The following is a 16,867-nucleotide window of genomic DNA, read 5'->3' as shown; positions in this document are numbered from 1 at the left end:
CAGTATTTGTTAAGAGAGTCCACAAAGAAACACACGAGTTCAATTTTTGCAAAAAGAAACCATTATCCCCCAAAGAGACTTTTTTAAGTGCACACAATGTTTTATACAGTTGTCTTGTCTCCCTGCTCTGAGAAGACCCAGTGCTTTCAGGGTGAATTTTCTAAGTCTTGGTTTAGGGGGTTGGTACTGTAGCACCACAGGCTGAGCCGCTGCTTGGAACACCCTCACTCCTTACCAAAGTGCTTTGGATAGAGTCCTAGCACTTACCTTCCCTTCCAATCCAGCTTCATGCTAAGGCAACTGGGAAGCAGTAGATGCTGGTTCAAGTGCTTGGGTCCCTGCAACGCACATGGGAGATGTGGTTGGAGCTCCAGGTTCCTAACGTGCCTAGCTCTGCTTGCTGCAGGCATTTAGGGACAGAAGCTGTGGATGGAGGAATCCCACCCAACCCCCCACCTCTCTCTCTCTCTCTCTCTCTCTCTGTCATTGTCATTCTGCCTTCCAAGTAAATATATAAATCTTTTAAACTATGTATTTATGAGCTACTAGTTTTTAAAGTCTTGGCTTATTCGACATTAAAATCCTAATACATAAAATGGCAAATTAATTTAAGAGATAATTTAAGAACAGAAAAATCTTGTATTAAAGAATACAGTTAGTTATTTGAAAGGCAGAGAGAGGGAGAGAGGTCTTCCATCTACTGGTTCACTCCACAGATGACCACAATGGCCAGGGCTGGGCCAAGCCAAAGCCAGGAAGCAAGAGCTCCATGTTTTCCAGCTGTGTCAGGAGCCCGAGGTCTTGGGCAATCCTCCACTGCTTTCCTAAGCACATTATCAAAAAGCTGGATGGGAAGTGGAGCAACTGGGACTCAAATCTGCACCCATAGAGGATGGTAGCACTATAGATGACGGCTTCATCTGCTGTACCAGGGCACTGCCCCAGAGAGAAAAATGCTTAACGTCTGATTTTAATAGATAAGATTTTATTATTTTGATAATGCAGATTGCTATTACAGTCATATTTTAAAAAAATCTGTCAGATATACAAATGATCACATGAATATTTGATTGCTTTAGTGGTTCTATGATATGCTCTCAAAAGATTCTGAACTAAAGCTAATGTTTTCCATTTAAAAATTCATTACCAGGGACCAACATAGCGGTGTAGCAGGCCAATCCTCCACCACATGGCACTGTCATCTTATATAGGTGCAGGTTTGTGTGTTCTGGCTGTTCTACTTCCGATCAAGCTCTCTGCTTATGGCAGTAGAGGATGACCCAAAAGCCTTGGGACCCTGAATCCATGTGGGAGACAAGGAAGAAGCTTCTGGCTCCTGGTTTTGGATCTGCTTTGCTCTGGCCATTGTGGCCATTTGGGAAGTGAACCAGCAGTGAACTAGCTCTCCTTCACTCCCTGCAAAATCTACCTTTGAAAGTCAATGTCATCATAGAGGCCATGCAAACCCTAACTGTGGCCGAGGACGCTCCACTGTTCCGTAGCAGTGAGCTTTAGGTATTAGGGCTATTGAGCAGAGACGGATTACCAACCCCCCTCATTGCTTCCTGTCCCGGTTTATAGGCAACATCACATGTGGGCATGCGTGTGGGAACGTAATATATCTCCCTAATCAACAATCCAATCTGTTAGCTACTACATGGAGTTCTATTTTCAGTGTGACTGACAACCACACGTAAGTTTAAGTTATTTAAACCTGATCCAACTCACCCTGTAAGAAAGGAGGAGTAAGAAGCAAGAGTTGTGGCATAGGAAATAAAACCACCATCTGCAATGCTAGCATCCCATACTGGTGCCAATACAAGTGCTGGTTGCCACCTCTGACCCAGCTCCCTGCTAAGGTGCCTAGAAAAGCACCAGAAAGGGACCCAAGTGCTTGAGCCCCTCATCTACGTGGGAGGTCCTGGTTCCGGGCTGCAGCCTGATTTCATGTCCATCTATTGTGGCCATTTGGGAAGTGAATCAGCACATGGAAGATTCTCTTTCCCCCCCCCCTAACTTAAGTTTGTGCATCTCTCTGTGTAACTCTGACTTTCAGATAAGTAAATTAATCTGAATGGAAGGAAGGAGAGTGGGAAGGAGGGAGGAAAAAGGAAGGGAGGAAAAGAAAGGAAAGAAAAAGAAAGAAAGAAAGAAACAAAGAAAGAAACAAAGAGAAAGAAAGAAAGAGAAAAGGAAGAAAGAAAGAAACAAACAAACAAAGGCAGGAAGGGAGGAAGGGAAGAAGAAAGGAAGGAAAGAAAGGAAAGAAAGAAAGAGGGAAAGAAAGAAAGAAAGAAAGAAAGAGAGAAAGAAAGAAAGAAAGAAAGAGAGAAAGAAAGAAAGAAAGAAAGAAAGAAAGAAAGAAAGAAAGAAAGAAAGAAAGAAAGAAAGAAAGAAAGAAAGAAAGGAAGGAAGGAAGAAAGAAAGAAAGGAAGAAAGAAAGAAAGGAAGAAAGAAAGAGAACCTATAGGGTCCATCACGGTGTCCTAGTGGCAAAAGTCCTCGCCTTGAAAGCACTGGGATCCCATGTGGGCGCCGGTTCTAATCCTGACAGCCCTGCTTCCCATCCAGCTCCTACCTGTGGCCTGGGAAAGCAGTTGAAGATGGCCCAAAGCCTTGGGACTCTGCATCCGTGTGGGAGACCTGGAGGAGCTCCTGGCCCCTGGCTTCAGATCAGCACAGCACCAGCCATTGCAGTCAGTTGGGGAGTGAATCATTGGACAGATGTTTCTCTCTGTCTTTCCTCCTCTCTCTCTCTATCTCTCCATATATATATATATAGGACCCTGCACCCGCGTGGGAGACCTGAAAGAAGCTCCTGGCTCCTGGCTTCAGATTGGCTCAGCTCCAACCATTAGGCTCACTTGGGGAGTGAACCACTGGATGGAAGATCTTCCTCTCATCTTTCTTCCTCTCTGTATATCCGCCTTTCCAATAAAAATAAATAAATCTTTTAAAAAACATAAATCTTTAAAAAAAAAAAAAAAGAAAAAAACCCATAACCAGGCATAGATTGTTAGAACGGCTAAATCAGGTACTTTACTGGCTGTTTCTGGATTCAATCCTTCATTTGACTGGCTGAATAGACTTTGTGGTTCTCCAACCATGCTTGGTTCTTTCAGTTCTCCACACTTCCATGTGCCTACCCTTCTGTTAACTGCCACGAAACAAAACAGAAAACCATAAGAAAGCTGTTCAGCCCTCAAAACTCTTCTGCTTTGTCAGGATTGTCGCAAATGAAGAAACAGGATGGGGATGCAAGGCGATACACAGCTAAGGCTAAACTGCTTCTCGTTTGCCGAGAACACTGAAGCCAGGGACATCTTTGGAGAAATCTAGCATTCAATTCACTTACAAAGGAAAGAATTTGTCTCAGGTTTTGGTTTTTTTTAATCATCTAAAATGTTTGTGCTCTGAGTCGGAAAGTGGTCTTTAGACTTGACAGTCCTTTATAGGCAAATACCTTACATGAGGTGGGTAGGTAGGTATTGCTTTTTGGCCCAGGGGTGGTGTGACTCTGAAGTTGGCTTTGTATGGCTTTCACGTTGACTGTGTCTGACACACATGACTGGAGGAGAGGAAGCAAGGTGTCAGATGCAGGGGTCAAAAACATCTGGGAAAGTGAGAGCTTGACGGGGGCTTCTAAAAGCATCACTGTGCTGGCAATAACCTGCTGAATAATTCTTTCAGCAGATGAACTTCATGTGCCGCAGGGTTACTGCTCTATTACAAATCCTGCCTAACGCTTTTCGTGCAGCCAAGTACAAATACTACAGGTACCACTGCATTGATTTATCACAAGTCTGTTCTCTCTCTCTCTCTCTCTCTCTCTCTCTCTCTCTCTCTCTCTTTTTTTCTTGGCTTTTGGTTAATTAAAGTTTTGATGGGTTCATCTGCCTTGCTTGAAGAACACATAACAGAAAGTAATCGGTAGTCTTTAAAAAATATTTATTTTTATTTGAAAGAGAGATTTTTACAAAGAGAGGAGAGAAAAAGATCTTCCATTTATTGGGTCACACCCCCAAATGACCGTAATGGCCAGAGCTGAGCTGATCTGAAATCAGGGGCCAGGCACTTCTTCTGGGTCTCCCATGTGGGTATAGGGGGCAAAGGACCTGAGCCATCTTCCAGTGTTTTCCAAGGCTATAAACAGGGAGCTAAATTGAAAGTGGAGCAGCCAGGACATAAAGCAGCTCCCATCGGAGTGGAGAATCAGCCCACGGAGCCTCGTGCTGTCCCCTGTGTGGTTTTCAACCAAATGGATTATTTCCTTCTTCAAACTGTGTATACTTGCTTCAGTCCCAATGTCACTGCATAAAATAAAAATATTTTAAAATTTTTGTTGTTGTTCTTGAGCTCATCATAATAACTCTTTCCAGGGTTCTACGCCCTGTTGTGGCGAGAATTTGATGTGGCTAAAGGTTGGAGATTGCACGTGGTGAGAATTCATCTAACTCAATATCTTCCGGCTGGGGAAAAAAAATCTCTTTTGGGGTTACATGTATTACAGTTGGTCACTTTAGGGTCACTATTCAGTGACATTCCAGGTAAGGGTCCCTGTACAGGTGCCCCCACTCCCAATCAGGATAGTTCATTTAGAAGAAGTGTTAGGATCCCTTGAGGGAGGCAAAGCTATGCAGGCCCACAAGCCTGGTCCCTAGATGCCCTATATTTGGACCCTGTTGTCCCTGACCAGAACGACTGTCTGTTGGCTCTCTGCGTCTCCCTGGGAGGACTCCTAACTTCTGGCCATTTGCTCCATAGCTTCCCCTACAAAGTGCCCCCCACAAGACTTGAAATAATTCCTAGCTCGTTCTGGGTCCTGTGTTCCCTAGAGGGGTCCCTAGAACTTTTCTGGCTCTCAGGGTGTCTGCTGGAACAAGGCTAACTGGAGGGCAGGGCACAGCTCCGTCAAGACCTTCAATAAGCCCCTGGCCAGTTGGCAACAGACTAATCCAGTGGTTCTTTTGGCAATCAGAGTCCCCTCCTATTCTCAGACAGAGCCAACAAATCCTGTCTTTGTGGGAATGTCCTTGTCTTACTCAGTTTGGGCTGTACGAACAACAATGTCATTGGGTGACTTAGTTCTTGAGGCTGGACCTGCTGCTGCATCCTCACATGGCTGAGGAGACCAAGCTCTCACCCCTTCCTCTCCTCACCAGGATACCAACCTCATTCAGGTATCCTAATCACTTCCCTAAGTCCCCACTACCAAGTACCATCACACACGATTCAAGGCTTTAATGTGTGAACTTGGTGGGAACATAAAAACTCCGTCTAGAGCATGTCCAAACTTCTTGACTGGGGTTTGGACTTTGAGCAGGACATCCCAAACTAAAAGGACAAAGACTTCCTTCTTTCTCCTTCTCTGTCCTCAGGCTCAACCCCACCAACCAAAATGCTGTCTCTGGCAGTACTAATAAAAGAGCTAATGAGAAAAGGACCATGAATTAAATAACTCACAGAAATAATTGAAACTTGGCTCTCTAGTTTTGGATTTCTCTTGGTGTGCTAGCTCCTTAAAGAGAGCCAATCTTCATCCTTTAAAGATCTATTTGATTTACACAGATGGCTAAAATTACTCCTAAACAAATTTGCCAAATAAAGGAAATGAACTGTGTGGTCAGTCCATGAAACCATCGGCAGGACAGAGGAAAATTATACAAAAGGAAAAAAGGAAAAGTAAAGCAACTGGAGTGTTGCTCTGGCTTATGCAGTAGAAATGCACTAAGCAGTCTGAGACCTATGGCGCCTGCCTGCCCTTTCTGGAGCAATCATTAGAAAGCATATCTGAGTATGCTACATTTGGATGAAAGGACAACAGAAGCCAAGTGCTTGGTTACCAATAAGCTATTGCCTATATCCAAGCTTCTCTGCAATCACGCACCTTTTGAAGCGAGCGTTTGGCTTACTGACGAACATAGTTTAAATGAAGACTGTCCCAACAGCTGGATGTTGAGACTAGTCAGTGTAGTGTGATTGGCCATCGAGAGACTCTGAGACGTTGTCATAAGGGCAATTGTTGGATTCAGCAGTTAGGATGGCTCTCAGGATGCCTGCCCCCTGTATCAGAGTGCCTGGCTGGAGTCCCAGCTCCTCTGCTTCTGATTCAGCTTCCTGCTAACTACAACCTGGCACGAAGCAGATGATGCCTCAGGTGGTTTCCGCTGCCCACATGGAAGACACATGAAATTCTGAACTGGTGCAGGCATTTGGGAAGTGACCCAATGAATGGAAGATATTTATCTTTGTGCCTCTCAAATAATTTTTAAAATAAATACATTTTAAGAGGAAATTATTTTAGTTTTTTTTTTTTTTAGTATTTATTTCTTTGAGGTGCTATAGACCATTGGTATATGAATACTGGTTATGGTTTCATGTTATTTTCAGTTGCCTCCTACTCAAGCCAGATTCTTACAGAGTTAAATCTCTGATCAACCTTAATTTCTCATTTACAAGATCTTTGTCAACAATGTTCTGTTAGTACTCTTTGCATTGTAGAGGTCATAGTCTGGTGTTAATGTCAAAGACCTGAAATCAATGTAGAACAGATAGCTCTTTTCCTTCCTTCCTAACGATGTCATTAGCCCTATTCACCTACTTTCCTGTCTTCTTAGAGAAAAATACTGTTCAAATTTCACAAAGTACTTTCAAATAATTTTTGAAGAACAGCCAAATACCAGACCATGAAAACCTGAGTCAGGTTTCTAGTCAAAAATATCTTAATAGAGTCACAACTCCCAAGGTCATCTTCACAGGAAATTGAAGAAACTGTCCATTTGAAGTATCATCTTCTAGCTCTGTGGATTACTGGTCTTCTGACTCAAGGCCAATGTCTTCATCTCTTTGCACTTCACTTTCTTCTTCTGTCGCTAAAGCCTATACACCTGATCAGCCAGGACTCGCTCTTGTCTGGAATATGTACCTGGCAGGGAACCCTAATCACAAGCTAGCTACTTTTCTCTAGGACACATGCTGTGAAGTGATCCAAGAAATTACCTAACTGTGGAAACTGGATGGCAGAATGGTGGTGGTGTGAACTCTTCTTAAAGAGCGGAGAATTTAGAGTTTAAGAGCAGCCTGGGTTTTCATTCAGAACTTATCTGGGGACAAAAGTGATGTGGCACAAACAACTTGATTGGCATCTGAACCTGCCCCATTGTCAGGATTCATGAAATACAACAAAGTACCTAACCTTCAGTGATGATTAAATACAGTCTTATAATTGGAGTGCATGTAAATTGGAATATGAAAGGTAATTTTTTTAATAGATGGGACTATTAGAATCCAAACAAATTATGTCGTCTGCACTAATTTTTATTTTTAATGACTTATTTTCATTTTATTTGAAAGGCAGAGTTACAGAGAGAAAGAGGGTGAGATCAGGAAAGGAGATATTCCATTGCTGGCTCACTTCCCAAATGGCTACATCAGCTTAGCCCAGGAGCCTGGCACTCCATCCAAGTCTCCCACTGGGTGTCAGTGATCCAAGCACTTGGGCCATCCTCTGCTGCTTTCTCAGGTGCATCAGTAGAGAGCTGGATTGGAAGCAGAGCAGGCAGGACCAGTACCAGTACCTGTATAAGATGCCAGCATCACAAATGAAGGCTTAGCCTATGGCACTACAATGCCATACACATATATTATGTCTAAATATCAAAATCAGAGCTCAAGGTCAGGCAAAATGACTATTCTGACTAACCCTCTGCCTGCAAGTGCCAGCATCACATGAGGAAAATGGTTTGTATCCTGGCTACTCCACTTGCCGTCCAGCTCCCTTTTTGTAGCCTTGGAAGATAACCAAAGGCCTTGGGACCCTGAGCCCATGTGGGAGACCTGGAAGAAGATCCTGGATCCTGGCTTCAGATTGGCTCAACTCTGACCATTGTGGCCACTTGCGGAATGAACCAGCAGATGCAAGATCTTTCTGTCTCTCTCTGTAAATCCACCTTTCCAATAAAATAAATGCTTAAAAAACGCAAATGCAGACTTTGCAAATTCTTCTCTAATAGCTCTTCTACAATAAGGTAAATTTTATTTGGGCTACTGGATTTGATAAATCTCTAAACCCATCTCCCATGAAAAGAATCAACATTTCTGTGTGTGATTTCAGGCTGGCCTGGGACTCCTGGAAGATCATGGGCTCAACATTAAGAGCCCCTGAACTGTCCACCAAATGTGAGTTTAATTTTTCACTCTTAGGTCAGAAGAAAAGGGCAGATTTTATGGTACTAAAGTGGTTTGGAAAAAGTCTTGAGGTGATTTAGGAAACACGGAATCTTTCTTACACTGCAGTGATCTTTAAGACACCCCTGAGATGCTGAGATGATGTTCTGCAACTGGAGCCAGATTTCAGCCTTCAGCCAGCAGCTCTTCATGGAGGGTGTGAGCAGCTGTGTTCGGCCTTGCCCCTGCACCGGGGCCCAAAACAAGCTCTGCTCTTGTGAAATGTGCATGTGCTGTGAAGGGAAAGAGACAACAAATAAATAAGCATGTTGTGTTGAGGGTCACAGAGAAAATGAGACAAGGTCATGTGTCAGAGAGGGGTGGGTTCAAAGAGGGAGACTGCTGAGGGCTGAGTGGATGAGGAAGCTGCCCTGAAGAACTGACCTTTGAGGTATGACCTAAAGCATGAGAAGTCTGAGGAAGAAAAAAATAGCTCATACAAAGACTCTAAATGGAAATAAACTTGATGTGTGCCATTCTGGTGGAAGTGAATTTACAAAATCATCAGGCCGGCAAGGGGTGACGCTGGTTGTGCCTGTCCCTCTGGGGTAAGAAGTTTAGGCTTTGTTCCATGTGACATAGATAACACTGAAGAGGTTAAGGGACTGAGAAGATGTGATTCATCTTCTTAAAGGTCACTTAAGCCTCCATGAGGGATTGGATTGTTGTAAATAGGGCAGAGTGCAAAATTCACAAAAGGAGGATGAGCCACCCTGAAAGGAGAGTGACACTGGCTTTGCTGATGAAGTCAGACAAAGGTTATCAGATGTGGATGGGTAGTCTTTGACTCAGCAGGCAAGTTGTCACTTTCTGCAGGACACTCATATCCCATGTCCAAAGACCCAGGTTCATATTCTAGCGACACTGCTTCTGATCCAGCTTCCTGTTCATGTGAACCAGGAGAGGCAACAGGTGATGATTCAAGTACTTATGTCCCTAAAAGTCCCAGTGGAGACCCAGATGGAGTTCTGGAGTCTTAGCTTTGGCTTGGCCCAGCCGTGGTGATTGCAGACATTTGGGGAGTGACCAACAGCTTTCTCTCTCTCACTGTCTCTGTGCAACCCCTCTCTCTTCTACTGTCTGTCAAACAAAATGAAAATAAATAACCAAAGAAGGGGCAAATTTCATGACACAGCAGGCTAAATCACTGCCTGTGACACTGGCATTTCATGCAAGCACCAGTTCACAAGTCCCAGCTGCTCCACTTCAAATCCAGCTCTTTGTTGATGTGCCTGGGAAAGCAGTGGAGGATGGCCCAAGTACTTGGATCCTCACCACTCAAATGGAAGATCTGGATGGAATCTCACTTTGACCCAGTCTTACCCTGAATGTTGTGACATGTGGAGAATGAAGCAGCGGGTGGAAGATTCTCTCTCTCTCTCTCTTTCTTGCTGTGTCTTTATGTTTCTCTCTTCCCCATCCTCCTTTCTTTCTGTAACTCTTTTAAATAAGTATCTGTTTTCAAAAAGAAATAAAGGAAACAAGTATAGGATGTGATTTGGGGGATTGTCAATGATTTGGCTGAGGGGACATGAAGAGAATGGTTGGCTTGGATGTCACTAGGGTTTTTTCCAGTGGAATTGGGATGATACTGATGCGATTTCCTAAGGTGCAGAAGATCAGGACAAGTATACGTGAGAGTAGAGTGGCACATGCAACCAAGAGTTGGGATTAGATCTACCTCAAGGGCAGCTGGGTATATGAGTGTGGGACTCAGGGAAGGCCATTATCGGGGGTCCTCCCATCCCGCAGAAGAAATCACCCGACACTTGAGAGAGTCTCCAAGGCGCTTTTTTCCGACCTTCCGTTGTGAATCGTTATGTCCGTTATGTCCGTTACACTCCAGCCCCTCCCCCGCCAAGCCCCTGGCTTATATGTCAAACTTGTCCAATCAGCTTAAAGATACCAAGTCACACCAATCAGGGCAAAGGGCCAATCACAGGGCAGGAAATGGTCAGTGCCCCCAACAGGCCATGGCTATGGGTACAAGTTCAGAAGTTGTTGAAATAGACAATGAGGGATGAGCAACATCAGTCCATAGGCCAGTAAGTCCTGCAAAATCATTTGGTCTAGCCCTGCCAAGGCAGTCTTCAGCAGGGCTTGAAACTCAATACATCTGTAGCAGATTGATTACTCAGCTAATAGCACAGTATTGTTGATGGGAGTGCAAACTAATGCAGCCTCTATGGAAGTCAGCATGGGGAATACTTAGACAACTGCAAACGGATCCACCATACGAGCAGTTATCCCACTCCTGGGGATATATCCAAATGAAGTGACATTGGCAAAAGAGAAGGCACTCTGAATCCCTGTACTTATAGCAGCACAATACACAGTAGCAAAAACATGAAAACAACCCAGATGCCCATCAAAAGAGGAATGGGTAAAGAAACTGTGATATGTCTACTCCATGGGACACTACTCAGCTATTTAAAAAATGAATTCTACCATTTGCAACAAAGTGATCCCAACTGGAGATCATTATGCTCAGTGAAATAATCCTGACCCGAAAGGACAAAGGTAAGCTTCAAGCAAAATACAAACTAAAGAGATATATAAGTAAATAAGTACATATTCTCACAGATTAACTGTATAATAGAGGCTAGCATACTTGGAAGTAAAGATACATTTTTTTAAAAGATTTATTTATTTTCATTACAAAGTCAGATATACAGAGAGGAGGAGAGACAGAGAGGAAGATCTTCCGTCCGATGATTCACTCCCCAAGTGACCGCAATGGCCTGTACTGCGCCGATCCAAGGGAACCAGGAAGGTGCAGGGTCCCAAGGCTTTGGGCCATCCTCGACTGCTTTCCCAGGCCACAAGCAGGGAGCTGGATGGGAAGTGGAGGGGCCAGGATTAGAACCAGCACCTATATGGGATCCGCGCGTTCAAGGCGAGGACTTACCTGCTGGCCGGAAAGTAAAGATGCATTTTAGTATGCCTCTCTACCTTGGTATAAAATGACTCCCAATAAAACTGTTAAATACACTATGACAATTTAATAGTAGATCTTCCACCATTGTCTTCACCTACAATATCATGACATGCTTGAATAGCAGAATGTTAAACAGGAAAGTGTTATAAAGGACTATGCTACTATACTAATATGGGTGAAAGGTGGGAAGGAAAAATGGGGAAAGAGGAAGGAAAGTGGAGGGGCAAATCTCTATTCCTACAAAACTGTATCATGAACCATAATAATATTTTTAAAAGTTAATAATGTTGTATAGGACACTAATAATGTTATAAACGCCCAAATGGCCCTTGGCAGGAAAATGCTTCCCAAGTCCTGAGTGATGTGTAAGATGATACAACAGAGTAACAAGCCAGACAAACATGTGAGTAGAAGCACCAGAAGATGGCTCAGGGAGAGCCGTGGTAAAGTCCAACACATACAGGTGACATTGTGCAACTATTCCTAGCGGAAGCTGCCGAGCCAGGGGATCACAAGGCAGAAAAAAATGCCAAGCAGGTCCTATGTCCCAGAGGCAAGGTGCAAATGCATTCCAAGGAGAGAAGGGGCCTTGGCGACAACGTCCTGTGGTAGTGTAGCCGAGTCTGCTTAGCATCCCTGCACCTATTTTCTCCCTTTTAGTAAACAACAACAACAACAACAAAACTGAGTTCCAGCTGGCACATGATTCCGAGAGAGGCAACATTTCCCGCTCACCTCTGCAGCTGGCTGTGCCTCTGCAGCAGAGGGTCAACCCCTGCATATGTGAGAAACAGGGACAGAGGGGCTGCTGCACTCTGTCTGCAAGTATCAGCTGGGTGTTCCCTTGTTTCTTTTCCTGATTCCAACAAGCTGGAAGGTGGATAAGGAAGTGGTATTGTTGGGCCTGGCATGGTAGCCTAGTGGCTAAAGTCTAGCCTTGCACATTCTGGGATCCCATATGGCTACCTGTTATAGTCGCTTCCCATATAGCTCCCTATTTTGGGCCTGGGAAAGCAGTCGAGGATGGACCAAAGCCTTGGAGAACCTGGAAGAAGCTCCTGGCTCCTGGCTTTGGATTGAGCTCCAGCCATTATGACCATTTGGGGAGTAAATCAACGGACAGAAGATCTTCCTCTCTTACTCCTCTTCTCTATGTATCTGACTTTCCAATAAAGATAATTTATTTTAAAAAAGAAAGAAGTGGTACTGTTTTCATCACCTATGTGAGCATGGTACACTAAGGTCTATTCTAGAAAACTAGCAAAAGGAATCAGGGTCCCTGAATGTCATTATGGAACAGAGCTGTCCAATTCCTGTCAATTGCCAACCTCCTTCCAGACTCCTTTGAAAAAGAAAGCAAGCATTTTATCTTATACAACATGTTGGAGAACTCTGTTATAGCATCATAGCCTCCACCACAATTAATCCACACCTTGGGGCTTGTGCAGTGGCTCAACAAGCTAATCCTCCATCTGCAAGCTTCAGCATCCCATACAGACACCAGTTCACACCCTGGATGCTCCACTTCTGATCCAGCTCTCTACCTATGGCCTGGAAAAAGCAGCAAAAGATGATCCAATGTGGGAGATCTAGAAGAAGCTCCTGGCTTTGAACTGGCTCAGCTCCAGCTGTTATGGCCATTTGGAAATAAACCAGCAGATGGAAGACCTTCCTCTTCGTCTCTGCTTCTCTCTGTGAAAATCTGCCTTTCCAATAAAAATTTTAAAAAATTATTTTAAAAATTAATCTGCATATCAAGAAAGATGGTGGGAAATCAACAAGGAGTTGACTGGTGATGGAACAGAAACAGGGCAGGATAAGGTGAGAGAAGTAATCCACTCCTTCATTCATTTCCAGTAACTTTTGCATTCTTGCCATTGCTTCTACTGTCTAGTCCTGGGAGATAACAGAGAGCAAGAGAGATGAGGTCTCAACCCTCATGGAACTTGCATTCCGGCAGTGGAGATAAAAAAAAAAAAAGTCAGCCTCTAAGCAAATAATGAATGAAAGGGTAAATATGAATAGTGGTGAATGGCACATGCGAACAAGAATGTAACACTGACAAAATGGCTAGAATACGAAGGCAGGAATTTCAGAGAAGCTCAACTCAACTAAACTCCTTAATGGAGAATCAAGGAAAAACTGTATAGACATCTTGGAGATAAGGGCAGCCAGCATAGGCAGCACAAGTACAGAGTCCCCAGGGCAGAAATTCACTTGTTGCAGGCAAGCGAATTGTGCTATGCGAAGAAGCAGCATGTTAATTTGGAGAGAAGGAGGGATGCCAGATCATAAAGTCCTTGTAGATGCAGAAGGGGCTTTGATGTGTGTGAGAAAGGTGTGAGAAGCCTTGGGTGGGGCGGGGAGGGTGTCAGGAGAATTTGCATTTTAAGATGTAAGTGTTGGGTCATGCACGGGAGGTCAGTGGTTAAATTCTTGCCTTGCACCCACTGGGATCCCTTATGAGCACCGCTTAGTGGGACCCAAAGCCTTGGGACCCTGCACTCATGCACTCATGCAGGAGACCTGGAAGAAGCTTCCGGCCCCTGGCTTCACATCGGCTCAGCTCAGGCCATTGCAGCTACTTGGGGACTTGGGGAGTAAAATAGAGAATGGGAGACCTTTCTATCTGTATCTCTTATCTGTACATCAGCCTTTACAATACAAATAAATAAATCTTGAAAAAAATCACTATTGCTGCTCTTTCAAGAACTGATAGATGTTTAAGAATGAAATTTGTTGGCCAATTTCAGTAACCTGGGCTAGAATTGACAGGAGTTTGGACTAGAATGACAGTGGTGGAGGCAGTGAGAAATGGTCTAATTTGGGAGAAACATGTGTACGTGTGTGTGTGTCGAAAATGGCCAGAGATCAGTAACCCATATGGGAGACCTAGAAGCTCCTGGCACCTGGATTCGGATCAGCTCAGCTCTGGCCGTTGTGGCCACTTGGGGAGTGAATCTGAGGGTGGTGGGTCTCTGTCTCCTCCTCTCTGTAGATCTGACTTTCCAATAAAAGATACATAAATATTTGAAAAAAGAAAAAAAAGAGATAAAGTTGGGAAAGAAATAGAGAAATTTTTGTGTGAGCATCTTCTTTAGCAATGCACTATGCACAGCTGGGTGAAAACGTGTGCAAGAGGAGAGGTAGGGGTTTGATGACAGGGACATGCTGCGGCCAGAGTATTTCAGAAGGCAAGAGACATTAAAACATTGCTCCCAGTGTTTACGTGCCTGCCGCGCCGCAGCTCACTGCGCATGCGTTAGGCGCGTGCGTGGTACTGTGAAAGCTACGTGACTTTCCACCAGGCACCAAGATCTAGCCTCTCTGGCCGGCGCCATTTTGGGTACGGCATGTAGCCAGTACATACAGATATGGCTGGCAACATCTCCCTCCTTCTTATACAATAGAAAAATAAGCTGGTATGGGCCTGTCTTAGGTTGTAGACTCAAGGCGCACGATCCGTCATAGGGAGGCTGCGTGGCTTGACGTAGTCCCTGTCTTAGACCGATAATTGTCTGGGTCTATCTTACCCGTCATGGGCTACAACCGCGGTGGTTGTAAAGAGCAATGTCTCGACAAGTTAGTTATAAGATTGACTACCCTCTCGCGTGCAATGGATAAGTCCTGCGAGGTGCAAGGGCTAGTCAGGTGCATTATGCATCATGCTCGAACTCAGTGCAATGCCATAATGACCTGAGGTGCAGGAGCCATGATGTCCATGCTCTTAACTAAGCCTGTTGAAGCATGCTCAACCATACCATGGGGGAGTCACCATACTGCATGGCTAGTAGAGCTTGATGTATTGTCACACAGTCTCGCTGAGCGCGGTGTCTCAGACGACACAGGCAAAAAGGCATAAGGCACAGCCTGCACATAAGAGCAGAATCAACACAACCACTCCCACCCATTCCTTAATATGGGAAGTGATGTTCCAAATCCAAGTGGCCAGGGTTTCAGCAACAACAGGATCCACCCGTGTAGAATTAATCTGGACAATGGCAATTCTCAACTCCGACTGTAAAGTATCAAATTCTCTCGTCCAATTTCCTAAAAGATAGGAAGAAAGCTGGCAAGAAAGATTAGCAGCCATTGAAACATTTTGAAAAGGAATATAAGTAACACATAAACCTTGACACTAAAATTCTCAGGAGACGCTTGAAAACAAAGCGTGTCCTGTAGGGAGAATAAAAAATTACTCATATTCTCCTTAATATCATCATAAGGGAGAAAAGGCAAATCCAAAGAAGAAAAAATCAAGGAAACACTCGGGCTGAGTGGGCGACCGGTAAGGGTCGTGGAAAAACACTCAAAACTCCTCATCGTGGCTCAGCAATCACGATCCTCACAAGCGCCATACAGACCATTAGTTGCACCATCAGCCGTGTTTGCACTGGGCGGGGCACCATTGTCCTGTGGGATTGTAGGAGGAGTTTCTGATTGCGGGTCTGCACGAATCTTCCCCAAGTCAGATCCTCGTGCAAGCGCTCCAGCAGTTGCAGAAACGTCAGAAGGCGGTGATGGACAGGAACGAGTCAATCGAGCTGGAACCCAAACTGGAACTGGGGCGTCCTGTGGAAACACACAAATGGCTCCTCGAGCCTGCCTAATAACTGGGTCTGGGCCCTTCCATTTGGACTCCAGAACATCCTTCCACTTGACCCAAGATTGCTCTTGCGCCGTCTTGAGGGAATGACGATCTGCAGCACTGAGGCCTTTCTCATCCAGCTGTAAAAAATTGATGGTGAAGAGAGCCAGGGCTAGAGTGGCCCGAGGGCTCTGACTAGCGAGGCCAAGTGATTCCCAGGTGGTTTTTTGCTTTTGCAACAATTCCTTAATAGAGCGATGAGCACGTTCGATTATCCCCTGACCTTGTGGATTATAAGGGATGCCAGTCACTAATTTAACGCCCATCTTCATGCAAAAATCACGAAATTTGGCTGAAGTATAGGCGGGGCCATTATCAGTCTTAATACACTCAGGTTTACCCCATGCGGCCCATGCTTCTAAGCAATGTTGGATTACATGGATGGCCTTCTCCCCAGTTAGAACTGATGCAAAGAGCACACCAGAAAAGGAGTCCACAGATACATGAACAAATTGGTTCCTCCCAAAGGAGGGACGTGCGTCACATCCATCTGCCACAATTGATTGGGTCTCAATCCCCTAGGATTGACCCCCTCATGTGAAGCAGGTCTAAATTCGCAGCAGGCAGGGCAATCAAGAACTATCTGGCGCGCTTCCTTTCTAGTGATCCCAAATCGGAGTCTGAGGGTCTGGGCTGAAACATGAAACTGGCGGGCTTTCTCCCCTGAGGATGGTGGAGACACCATCATAATCATGATTTGGGTTCTGGTGGCGGCATCGGCAAGAGCATTCCCTCGAGCTAATGGCCCTGGTAAACCTGAATGAGCTCGGATATGGGTTATATAAAAGGGGTGGCTTCTATGCCAGATGGCCTGTTGAATTTGTTTAAAGAGATCCGCCACCGGGCCGGACCCTGAAATAGAGCCAGCGGCCTCCAAAACATTCACTGCATTAACTACATATTGAGAATCAGAAACAATATTCAAAGGTTCTAGAAAGGTTTGTAAGGCAAAAAGCACCATATGGCATTCTACCCTCTGAGGAGAAACCGTCGCAAAGGTCTTTTTTATTACAGTATCTCCAGCAACTAAGGCTCCGGCTCCTGTCGAGGAACCG

This window comes from Ochotona curzoniae, unplaced genomic scaffold, assembly GCF_017591425.1.
Source record: "Ochotona curzoniae isolate NIBS_2020 unplaced genomic scaffold, NIBS_Ocur_1.0 scaffold_3890, whole genome shotgun sequence".
In the NCBI taxonomy this organism is placed as follows: domain Eukaryota; kingdom Metazoa; phylum Chordata; class Mammalia; order Lagomorpha; family Ochotonidae; genus Ochotona; species Ochotona curzoniae.
This window is presented reverse-complemented; position numbering follows the sequence as displayed.